This window comes from Eriocheir sinensis, chromosome 34 (assembly GCF_024679095.1).
Source record: "Eriocheir sinensis breed Jianghai 21 chromosome 34, ASM2467909v1, whole genome shotgun sequence".
NCBI lineage: Eukaryota > Metazoa > Arthropoda > Malacostraca > Decapoda > Varunidae > Eriocheir > Eriocheir sinensis.
In genome coordinates this window covers 5,578,082-5,589,644 of record NC_066542.1, presented here as the reverse complement: position 1 = coordinate 5,589,644, position 11,563 = coordinate 5,578,082, and the positions used below count along the sequence as shown (strand labels likewise).

The 11,563-nt window shown below is 42.6% G+C and overlaps 2 long non-coding RNA genes across 5 annotated transcripts in view; one reads left to right on the top strand and one right to left on the bottom strand.

Annotated features, from left to right (window-relative positions):
- The window catches only part of LOC127006962 (uncharacterized), a 32,346-nt gene extending 29,420 nt beyond the window's left edge, over positions 1 to 2,926 (bottom strand). For all 4 annotated transcript variants that reach the window (XR_007759938.1, XR_007759939.1, XR_007759941.1 and 1 more), the window contains exons 1-2: positions 2,805 to 2,926; positions 64 to 2,551 (exon numbers count right to left, since the gene is read on the bottom strand). This is a non-coding gene — a long non-coding RNA (uncharacterized LOC127006962). The remainder of the gene's footprint in view (positions 1 to 63; positions 2,552 to 2,804) is intronic.
- The window catches only part of LOC127006961 (uncharacterized), an 18,766-nt gene extending 7,203 nt beyond the window's left edge, over positions 1 to 11,563 (top strand). The window contains exons 3-4 of the long non-coding RNA XR_007759937.1: positions 198 to 2,567; positions 2,652 to 11,563. This is a non-coding gene — a long non-coding RNA (uncharacterized LOC127006961). The remainder of the gene's footprint in view (positions 1 to 197; positions 2,568 to 2,651) is intronic.

Here is an 11,563-nt window from a genome sequence, read left to right as displayed (position 1 = left end):
GTTTTTTCTCTTTATAAGATGCTTCCTTTAATGTAATATCTCGACAATCGTTCACTTTCAAACCTCAATCATTTTATAGCGGCAGTGATTAGCGTTTTTTTCTCTTTATTTTTTGCCCTTGACATGCTTCCTTTAATGTAATATCTCGACAATCGTTCACTTTCAAACCTCGATCATTTTATAGCGGCAGTGATTAGCGTTTTTTTCTCTTTATTTTTTGCCCTTGAGATGCTTCCTTTAATGTAATATCTCGACAATCGCTCACTTTCAAACCTCACTCATTTTATAGCGGCAGTGATTAGCGTTTTTTTCTCTTTATTTTTTGCCCTTGAGATGCTTCCTTTAATGTAATATCTCGACAATCGTTCACTTTCAAACCTCGATCATTTTATAGCGGCAGTGATTAGCGGTTTTTTTCTCTTTATTTTTTGCCCTTAAGATGCTTCCTTTAATGTAATATCTCGACAATCGTTCACTTTCAAACCTCACTCATTTTATAGCGGCAGTGATTAGCGGTTTTTTTCTTCCTCTCAATCATTTTTATGCCCAAGATATGTTTCCTTCACTGCAATATCTCGACAATCGTTCACTTTCAGACCCCAATCGGTTTCCAGGCTAGTTAACCTTTCCCTTAATCTGCGTACTAATAGGAAAACCGCGTACTAAATCGGTGAGCACATCCACCCTAACCAAATCAACGTCAAATCAACCCTCAAACGTGCAATGATACAAACCAACCAACAACACATCCAAGACAGGTACACACCGATGCAGTGATTCAGAAAGGTACAAAAAACAATTACTTTAGAGAGAGTAAGAGAGAGAGAGAGGGAGAAAGACTGTAAGATCGAGAGAGAGAGAGGAAGGAAGAAGAGTGCAAGAGTGACTGGGTCTGTTCACGGGGTCTACGCTTTATGTGATGTCGACAAAGTACAATACGAGGAGCAAGCAGAAGGAGAGATAACAGTAAGCCTTAGACAGTACAACGTGGAGGGAGGGAAGAAGAGGAGGAGGAGAAACCCAGGACAGAGACAGCCAGATTGAGTGTACGTGTGTGTGAGTGTGAGTGTGTGTGGACGGTGAGGTGAGGATGGAGTGTGATGCTGAGGTGTTAGTGTTAGTGTAGCCAGTTGGGTGGTGGTGTGGAGGGCAAGAGAACACATTAGGGGTGAAGGAAGGCTATGGGAAGGAGGGAGATGAAGGTTCCTGAGAGCACGTAGGATATTTTTTTGTTGTTGTTGTTCTCTGGTGATTCTAAATACAACTTGCTTTAGAGATACGTTATAAGATCTTTGCATGGTTGATTTTTTTGTTTTTTTTAGTGGGAACACCGACGGATACACACACACACACACACACACACACACACACACACACACACACACACACACACAACGTTACAGATATATAAAGAATGCAGCATCTAGTGTATATGATTACTTACCGTACTTTAAATAAATGATGTTCACAAAGTGGTCAATAGGAGAATGATAATAATAATAATAATAATAATAATAATAATAATAATAATAATAATAATAATAATAATAATAATAATAATAATAATAATAATAATAAATGTGTCTTCAATATTTGTACTAGTGCATTAACATCACTATTCTCTGAGCTACCGGCTAAAATAACTTTAAATAGGCATCATTATATTAGTTAACTCTTACAACAACTTATATCAACATTCGCCAGTAAGATCAGACAGTCGCCGGGGCTCGCCTCAACCATCAACGACCCCGCGGCGACACACACAAACAAACTCCTGTACAAACACTTCTTCCTCAATGTCCTCTATATACACGTTGTTGATAACCTCTAGCTTCTCAATGTGACTTCTAGAATATACGTATCATTTTTAAGTGAGTTACCCCCTCCTCCCCCTCCCCTTCAGGTCCTGTTTTTCGTAGTACAATCATTTATTTCGTTGTTTCTTCTTTCACTTGGTCTTCACGCTAAGTTTTTTTTCGTCGTAGGGATTTAGTCAACGTTACAAAACACCTTCGGAAGAGTTGGTTTCAAGTTGCGTGGTTAAGATCAAGTCGCAAAGCTTAAGTTTAATGCTTTAACAAACACCGTCTTAATTTAGTCATGTGTTTCTCTTTTAGTATTAGACGCCTGCTTATGTTTTACTTTTTCTCTCTCTCTTTTTTTGTGTTACAGTACCTACAAATTAGTTTCCATTACCTGTACAGAACTTTGGGTTAGGTAAGGTTAGGCAGTACGTTTAAATTTGTTTCTATTAATTGTACAGAACTTTGGGTTGGGTTAAGTTAGGGCAGGGTAGGTTAGGGAGGACCTTTAAATTTGTTTCCATGGTTTGTACAGAACTTTGGGTTGGGTTAAATTAGGGTAAGGAAGGTTAGGGAGGACCTTTAAATTTGTTTCCATTACCTGTACAGAACTTTGGGTTGGGTTAGGTGAGGGTAGGTTAGGCAGGACCTTTAAATTTGTTTCCATTAATTGTACAGAACTTTGGGTTAGGTTAGGTTAGGTTAGGGTAGGTTAAGTTAGGCAGTACCTTTAAATTTGTTTCCATTACCTGTACAGAACTTTGGGTTGGGTTAGGTTAGGTTAGGGTAGGTTAAGTTAGGCATTACCTTTAAATTTGTTTCCATTAATTGTACAGAACTTTGGGTTAGGTTAGGTTAGGTTAGGGTAGGTTAGGCAGGACCTTTAAATTTGTTTCTATTACTTGTACAGATCTTTGGGTTAGGTTATCAGCAAGTCAAGTTAGGTCAGGTTAAGTTAGGTTAGGTTAGGGTAGGCAGTACCTTTAAATTTGTTTCCATTACCTGTACAGAACTTTGGGTTGGGTTAAGTTTGGGTAGGGTAGGTTAGGCAGTACCTTTAAATTTGTTTCCATTACCTGTACAGAACTTTGGGTTAGGCTAGGTTAGGGTAGGTTAGGCAGGACCTTTAAATTTGTTTCTATTACTTGTACAGATCTTTGGGTTAGGTTATCAGAAGTCAAGTTAGGTCAGGTTAAGTTAGGTTAGGTTAGGGTAGGCAGTACCTTTAAATTTGTTTCCATTACCTGTACAGAACTTTGGGTTAGGCTAGGTTAGGGTAGGTTAGGCAGGACCTTTAAATTTGTTTCTATTACTTGTACAGAACTTTGTGTTAGGTTATAAATAAGTCAAGTTAGGTTAGGTTAGGTTATTCAGTACTTAAATTTCTCTCCATTACTTATACAGAACTTTGGGTTAGGTTATAAGTAAGTCAGGTTAGGCTTGGTTAGGTAAGATAAGGTCAAGTTAGATTTCCATTACTTGTACAGAATTTAGGGTTGGGTTAGATTATAAATAAGTCTAGTTAGGTTAGGATAAGTTAAGATAGGCAGTACTTTTCAATATGTTTCCATCACTTGTACAGAACTTTGGTTTAGGTTCTAAGTCAAGTCGAATAACTGTGACGTTAGGATAGGCATTACTTTTCAATTTGTTTCCATCACTTGTACAGAATTTTGGTTTAGGTTCTAAGTCAAGTCGAGTAGGTGTGACGAATATTTCTTTACATGTTTAGGATTAAAGGCTAAGGAGCTCTGATCGGCCCGGTGCCCGCTCTTACCGAGACTCCTGCGTCGGCCCAATCAATACATAAACCAGTATGAATAAGCAGCCCTTACCCGCCCTCGCTGCCCAGTGCTGTTCCTCCGACTTCCAAAGATTATTTTTATGACGATGGAAATACACAAGAGGTACAAGCAAACTCGAAATCACGGACCAGTCATCGTGCCAACTGAATGATTCGCTTTTGTATTGATCAAGTGATTTTTTTTTTTGTTTGCTCTTGAATGAGATGCCAATGAATGGTGAGGAACATGAGTGTGTGGTGAGGAGTGAAGATGATTTTGGTGGTGTGAAAATGAGGAGAATGGTGAAGAAACTAAGATTGGAGAGTTGGATACCGAGGAGTCAAGTCTATCCTCAGAAATTTAATGAAGGATTTTTTTTTTTTTTTTTGGCTAACATAAATCAGTAAAGGTGAAAATGAGTTAGGCGGTGTGAAAAACAAGAAACAGAGGAAAAAACTTTGATTGAAGAGTTGAACATCATGAAGTCAAGTCTACCAACAGAAATTTAATGAAGGATTTTTTTTTTTTTGGCTAACATAAATCAGTAAAGGTGAAAATGAATTAGGCGGTGTGAAAAATAAGAAACAGAGGAAAAAACTTAGATTGAAGAGTTGAACATCACGAAGTCAAGTCTACCACCAGAAATGTAGTGAAGGATTTCTTTGCTAACATAAATCAGTAAAAATGAAGATGAATTAGGCGGTGTGAAAAATAAGAAACAGAAGAAACTTAGATTGAAAAGTTGAACATCACGAAGTCAAGTCTATCCACAGAAATTCAGTGAAAGAGTAATTTGATCACATAAATCAGTTAAACCATAAAAAAAAAAACAAGATACCATTTAGATTTTCCCGTCGTCAAGACCAGATACCAAGAGCCAGCTACAGTAAAGAACACCAGAGTGATATCAATATAGTTCAGAGTCTAACAATGCACAGTAAAGCCTCGACACAACACAGGTACGACTAGACGAAGGTGCTCGATATGACAGACTAAAGAAAAGGTTGGGGCGATGGAAACTGATACCAACTGAGACTGTTTCCTCACTGTAGGGGCTTCAGGGTGGGGCTCCGAGGTGGTGATATGAGGGAGGGAACGCTTGGGACCCTAAAAGACTGACTGACTGACTTGACTTTGGTACCGACGTTAAGATCTTGGGTTTCGCGTGACGGACTTTGACTAATTTCTTTGTGCGGCGGTTCACGCAAGGTGGCGCAAAGGTACAGCCAGGCAGGTTCGCAAGGAGACGTAGGCAATAAGCAGTGTAATTCTAAGTCATTATTCGTGAACTTAGATGCAGTGGTTCCCGACGCATGTGACTCGACTCGAAGGTATTTGATTTATTCGATGCAGCCGAAGTTCTGACGCAAAATTCAACTCTCTCTCACATGAAGTTCAACACGGATACAACGAAATGCTATTGATTAAACGACCGTCTACGTTATACAGTGATTTCAGTGACCTTATCTACTAGCCTTCAGCGGTGCAATTTCGGCGGAGAGTTGTTTAAATAATTTTTCGAAAGGACCACGCGATTAACTTTTCCGTGGACAAATTATAACAGCAACGTTTCGATTTGGAATGTTCGGAGGTATATTTTGTCATGCTCTAGTTAGGAAGATAATCATTATGTCTCGTTAGGAATTTCAGAAGTTCAGTTTTTGAAGTCCAAGATTTTCAAGTGTTTCTGAGGGCGAGATTTTTAGTGTTTCAGAGACCGGAAGTGTTGTGTTCATAACCTTGTGTTGCTGACTGAGACTCGACCACCTGACGCGGGCTTCCTCTCTCCCGCTCTCTCTCAGCCGGGACGCACACGAACACACCCTCACGTATATACACATGTACGTGCGGGTGTGTACGTGTGCCGGAAGGACTGTTACGCATGTGTGAGACGAGTACATTTGGGAACGACATGATAGAGTTCCACAGCAAGTATGGTTTGTAAAATTATAATAACCCCGTGTACAGTGTGTAGCCAAAAGGTAATATATTGTAATACTGATATCTCTGAATAGTACATCACGAGCAGCCGCTTTTGTTACCGTTACCCTCTGTCTCCGGCCACAAAAAAATACATGTCTGTACCAAAACAAAAGGCCGGCAGCGCGGTCTGTGTAGTAGTCCTTTGACGGGTGAAATGCGGTACAAATTTTCCCTATTGAAGTCCAGTCTACGATTACCACAATGTAAGGTCCATTATTTGCTCTGGCCAGACGTTATTACAGGAGAGAGAAAGAGATAAAGAGAGATAGAGAGAGAGAGAGAGAGAGAGAGAGAGAGAGAGAGAGAGAGAGAGAGAGAGAGAGAGAGAGAGAGAGAGAGAGAGAGAGAGAGAGAGAGAGAATAGTATGAGTGCGTGTGTCAGTGTGTGTTAGGAGACCCCCGCATGACGCCCGCCCACGCCCACGCCACTGTGTTGTTATGAAGGGGAAGGGAACGCCGTCAGGAGCACGCCCGTCGTTGTAGTGGGCGGGACGATGAGGTGCTCCAACCCTACACTTGTTAACGCACTCACAAGGCTACTCTGCGACGCCGGGGGGGTAAGAAGGAGTTGGTAATGGGCGGCGGCTGCTGGGACGCTGGGGCAGGCTAAGACAAGACCCAGCGCCAGCATCGTGCCCGCTCACTGCCGTCGCTCCTTTCGTGTCCTGCGGCCCTCAAGAGTAGCTTTGTGAGTGTTGGAAATCTCAGCATCGTTCTCCATCTGCGTGGGCGGCGAGCGGTGGCATGCGGGGGTCCAGTGCCGGCACGGACCGAGGCTGACTGATTGGCACTCTCTGCACGACGCGCACGAGGCGGAGCAAACAACGCCGCCGCCAGGAAGTGAACACGTCGGAGAACACAAGGAACACCACCTGCTGTCCTGTTTCCGCTGCTGGACGCCTGAGTTTCCTCGCCCCGAGTCTGGTGTACCGGTGTACTTTTTTGGGATCGTTTTATCCAGAGTTGTACAGTAAGATGTAACTTTTTAATCTTTAGACCAATATGACAATAAGGAATTATATGTGTTGGAACGACAATGAATTTAGTTTATAGAAAAAAAAATGCATATGAGTAAATTAGCTTCAAAATGACTGGTTTAGTTGCCTTACTAGATGAGACAGACAAAACATAATCCAGCATCAATCTCCCTTGAACATTTACTACGACTTCATTCATCAACCCAACAACCAGAATACAGTGTTGCCTCATTGTCTTTCCACAACTCAAAACACTTAATGTAAAGATAAAGGGTTCTGCCTCTTAGTTCCTGTTCGCCGATAGAGCTAATGAGAACGAGTTTAAGAGTATAAGAAACTAAAAAGCTAACTAAGAATTATTTGCCTTGATTGGTTATCTTTGTAAGTATCCCGCGGCCGTGAGGGAGAGTTTCTCAAGTCCGTCGGTGCCCTCCCACCCACACCTCGGCGATGCTCACATGCAGACACACGACGAAAAGTAAACAAACCGAGAATGAGGCACCAAACGCAGCAACCACTTGAGCATGAGATCTAAATTTTGAAGGTGACGCCGATCCTCCATGACCCGCCAGCCTCCGCCAGTAGGTGCGACGCAGGTGGAAGGAGCGGGACGGACTGGGGAGGCTCCTGGGCCGCGGCTGACTAAGTGTGCTTGTATATACGGCATTGACCTCGGCGGCACGGCTCAAGGGAAGGGCAGAGAGGGGGCGTGTGCGTGTGTGTGACCCCGACATCCACCACAACCACCTTCACCGCTATCTCCACTCCCTTCACACCCTCACACACCCTTCCCTCACACTCTAGCTACATGGTCGTGCCGGCAACACCTCCGCCAACACCTACAACACCTTCATTAAGGAACACCAACATTACGAGGCACCGCCGGCACTAACACACAGTTTAATTACATGTTCTCTCACGTTAATTTGCACGCACGTAGTCTCTCACACACACACACACACACACACACACACACACACACACACACACACACACACACACGCAAACGCACACGCACGCCCACGCCCCCGCTTTGCCCCGCCCCGCCGGCCCCACATGGTGTGCTAGAGTACTCCTGTACCTGACTCTACGTTAAGCACCGACGCAGCTCCTGTGCTCTTTAACTCTTGACTCCTCTCGGTTTCTAAAGTGCCCACGAGTACCTCCATCGCCTTCGTTTCAGCTGACCAACTTCCTCCCTACAAATGACGCGGAAGATTCACTTTGTGTTGACCCTCCCGCCGCACTCCTCGTCCCTCCCCCGAACTTTTCTCTTCCTCTGTTTGTTGAGAGCACATGTAATTTAATCTATTTTTGATGGAACACGACACCCCTTAGGGAAGCCTACTCCGGAGCACGGGATTGGAGTCGTTGCGCGGTGAACTGGATTGTTATACCAATCTGATAGCTGGATAAGGGTTCCAACTGTGTACAGTACTTCAATGGCACCTGGCGACCTGCTGTGAGTGAGTGTCCATGTCCAGCGTCCTAGAGCGCCTATACTTTCCCTAGACCCATCCGGCACGAGATCGGGGTTAATGTTTTCAGATGTTTAGTTTTGTGAGTCCTCGACATTTGACTCCCGACTTCTGCACTCAAAAGAAAAAAAATAGCTTGGTAATTGATGATACAAATTGTTTCTCTATGAAGGTACCAAAAGGTCAAGCCTCAAAACACACCGTCGATAGGTCCACATCATCCTCAGCAGCAGATATCACGCGCTCATACCAGGTGGCCAGGTCGCTTTTAATTGTGTAGAGAGAAGAAAAAAAAAATACAACTTTTGCATCGATTCCTGATTCTGTCGACTGATACGTTTTCTTCAGAAGCTCACTGTAAACTAGAGACAAAAAAACAAGTATTACAAGAGGGGCGTTGCCTATTAATTTTGTATCAACGATAATACTAGTAGGACCGCATGACGCAGTAGGTAGTGAAGGGAAAGGAACCCGAGCGACGAAGGGAGGCCCGAGGAGCAAGCGAGGTTCTCCCTGCTCCGTGAATCTAGTGTCGGGGCGGCTGGTGGCTCGGCCCGATATACTCTTTGGTCAATATTGTCGTTTCACATTGAATCTAAAACTTGGGTGAAGCTTTAGCAGGTTGGCATGGTGAGTTTTTTATTGTAATTATAAATGCGTGGTTGTTTTTTTTACGCTAAGCCGTTGTATATCGCAGGACAGAGCAGGAAAAAGGTGTTTATAGATGTAATGAGCTAGGATGTACATTTCTTTACTTGTTTATGCATGGAGGGATAAGGTAAGGTTTGTAAAGAGCAAGGTTTTCCACTATTGTTGTATAACTCTGGTGAACAAATTGGTACGATAAGGACTTTTTTATATAAAGTAACCTAGTGTTTTGAATATAGATTTTTCTTGGTATCTGACAGTAATTTGATATATATTTCATGTTGACATGGAGTAACGATGTTAGGTAATCGCCTGCGTGTGTTTCACTGGACTGTGTGTTCCGAATAACGTTACGATCGCTATTGAGTTAACCCAAAATGTCGTGGTGCTAACCAAATCTGTATCAAGTGTAAAACCTAAAACAGAACCAAAAAAAGAGAAAAAAATCATGACGAAATCCACTCAAAAAATTGTAAACATGAAAATAAAAGTCAATGGGAAAATGTACAACCAACATCATGAGGTGAAGACAGGATGGATGACAAGTGGATGAGAGGAAGCAAGTGTGACGGTGACGGTGCGTATGGCGGGTGCGGGGGGGCAGGTGTAGGGGGAAGAGGGGTGCTAGGTGTGACGCCACGGGGGAGAGGGGTTGTGACGCCCAGGTGAGGCAGGCAGAATAGAGACAGGTGAGGGAAAAAGAGCTCCCCTTTCCACCCCTCCGGCGGCACTATGCTTCTGTGAGGGAGAGGGAAAGGGAGAGGGAGAGAGATAGGGAGAGGGAGAAAGAAAGGGCGCTCTCTCCCTTTTCCCTTCTAGCCAATAGGACATCAAACCAACAACAACAACAGCAGCAATAACAACAACAGATTCAGGAACAAAAACATCAACTACTACCAAATTTGCAACAACGAATAGAACTCCCTCTGCAAGACCGGTTAACTTACATCAAAACACTCCATAGTTTTACACACACACACACACACACACACACACACACACACACACACACACACACACACACACACAAAGAGGAACACACACACTACCACACCAAAGAATGACATGTACCGCACCCAACACACAGTTTGATACATATTCAATACACACAAAAACGAGTCTGATACACGTAAAAAAACACAAACAATACAAGCAAAACAACAGGGAGAGAAAGACAGATAGATAGACAGAACCGCCGCCCAAACAGCAGCTGCCGGACAATCCAAACACCAACACAGCCCGAAAGAGATTAAACAGATAAAACTCGAAACTGCTAAGAGCTTTTTGTAGGAAAACACATAAAAAGAATACAAATAAAAATAGTAAACTTTGGGGTAAAAAATGTATAAAAAAAAACAATAAGCGAAGTGGCGTCAACACCCCCTCCTGAACGCCCCCCTTAATCCCCCCGTATGGTGGTCCCACGTGGTTATCTCCCTCCCCCTTACACCAGGCCCTGACAACCCTCCTCCCCGCACCCCCCCGAGGGAAGCCATGATATTGTAGGTCTTTGTTCACGGCTCCTCGGAATTACAGGTGACGGATCGGCAGGAAAACGGAAGGTAACTTGGCACCTGCAGAGGGAAGCCGGGACCAACACACGAACACACATACACATACACACATACGTACACACACAGTTACAATCAGTCATATTATTCTATTTTCGAGGACATAACGCTTTCCAAACACACACACACACACATACACACACACACACGCACAGTTTTAATCAGTCCAATTCCATTTTCGAGGACGTAATGCTTTCCAAACACAGCATGAAAAAAATAAATTACAACTAAATAATCGTTTGTAGCAATTACCGAATCACTACTCAGGAATAATAATTGTATGTGTAATGAGTGGCCGGCACACTCATTAACTGGAACTACAAAAATTGCAGCAGTAAATTTCCAAACCCAATTAGACACAGTTTTATTTCGTTACTTTCTTATTAGGCCTCACCGGTCATTAGCAAACTCGCAGGTAAATATTTAGACCCAAAACTTCACAAATAAGCAACCCTCCCCTTAATGCGCGTGGAGTGACCTTACTCTTTAGAACGCAGCAAGCTCTCACAAATCACCAACGCTCCCTTGACGCGTGTGGGGTGTGTCTACCATTTAGTACGCACCTTTCCAAGTGATAATGAAGAAAACAAACTAATCGAGGAGTCTTGAGCTGAGGAATGAAAAGGAAAAGTTGTTGAGATGAGAATAGTTCAACATTGATTATTTCTAAGGACAATTTCGTTTTCATTCTTTAGCTTAACTTTCCCGGGGTAGTTTTGATTGTTCTGAGTGCGAATTGGAGCGGTGCGTACTAGTTGATAAACCCGCCTTACACACCATAATAAAACAAGTGTATAGGTTTTTAGTTTCCGTTATCGAGAAATTGTTTAGAACCGTAGTAACCAAACTTTGTGTCTAATCAGTGAACAACAACATATCAAATACAAAAAGACTTCAATAGTTTCTTGTATACTGTTTGGTGTTTATACAGAAGCTGACAAAGTAGATGAAAACAACCCAGAGTAAACAAAACAATTCACATTAAGCAAAACGATTCACACTAAACAAAACAATTCACATTAAGCAAAACGATTCACACTAAACAAAACAAGTCATACTAAACGAAACAATTCACACTAAGCAAAACAGTTCACATTAAGCAAAACAATTCACACTGAGCAAAACAATCACCACTAAAAAAAACAATCAGCCCAAAACAAAATAAGACTAAAAAATACAAAAGAAAATTCATTCCAAACAGCAATTAGTGATTTTCTTTTCTTCTTACACAAATGCATACACACACAAGCTGCCCCACCACACACACACACACACACACACACACACACACACACACACACACACACACACATACACACA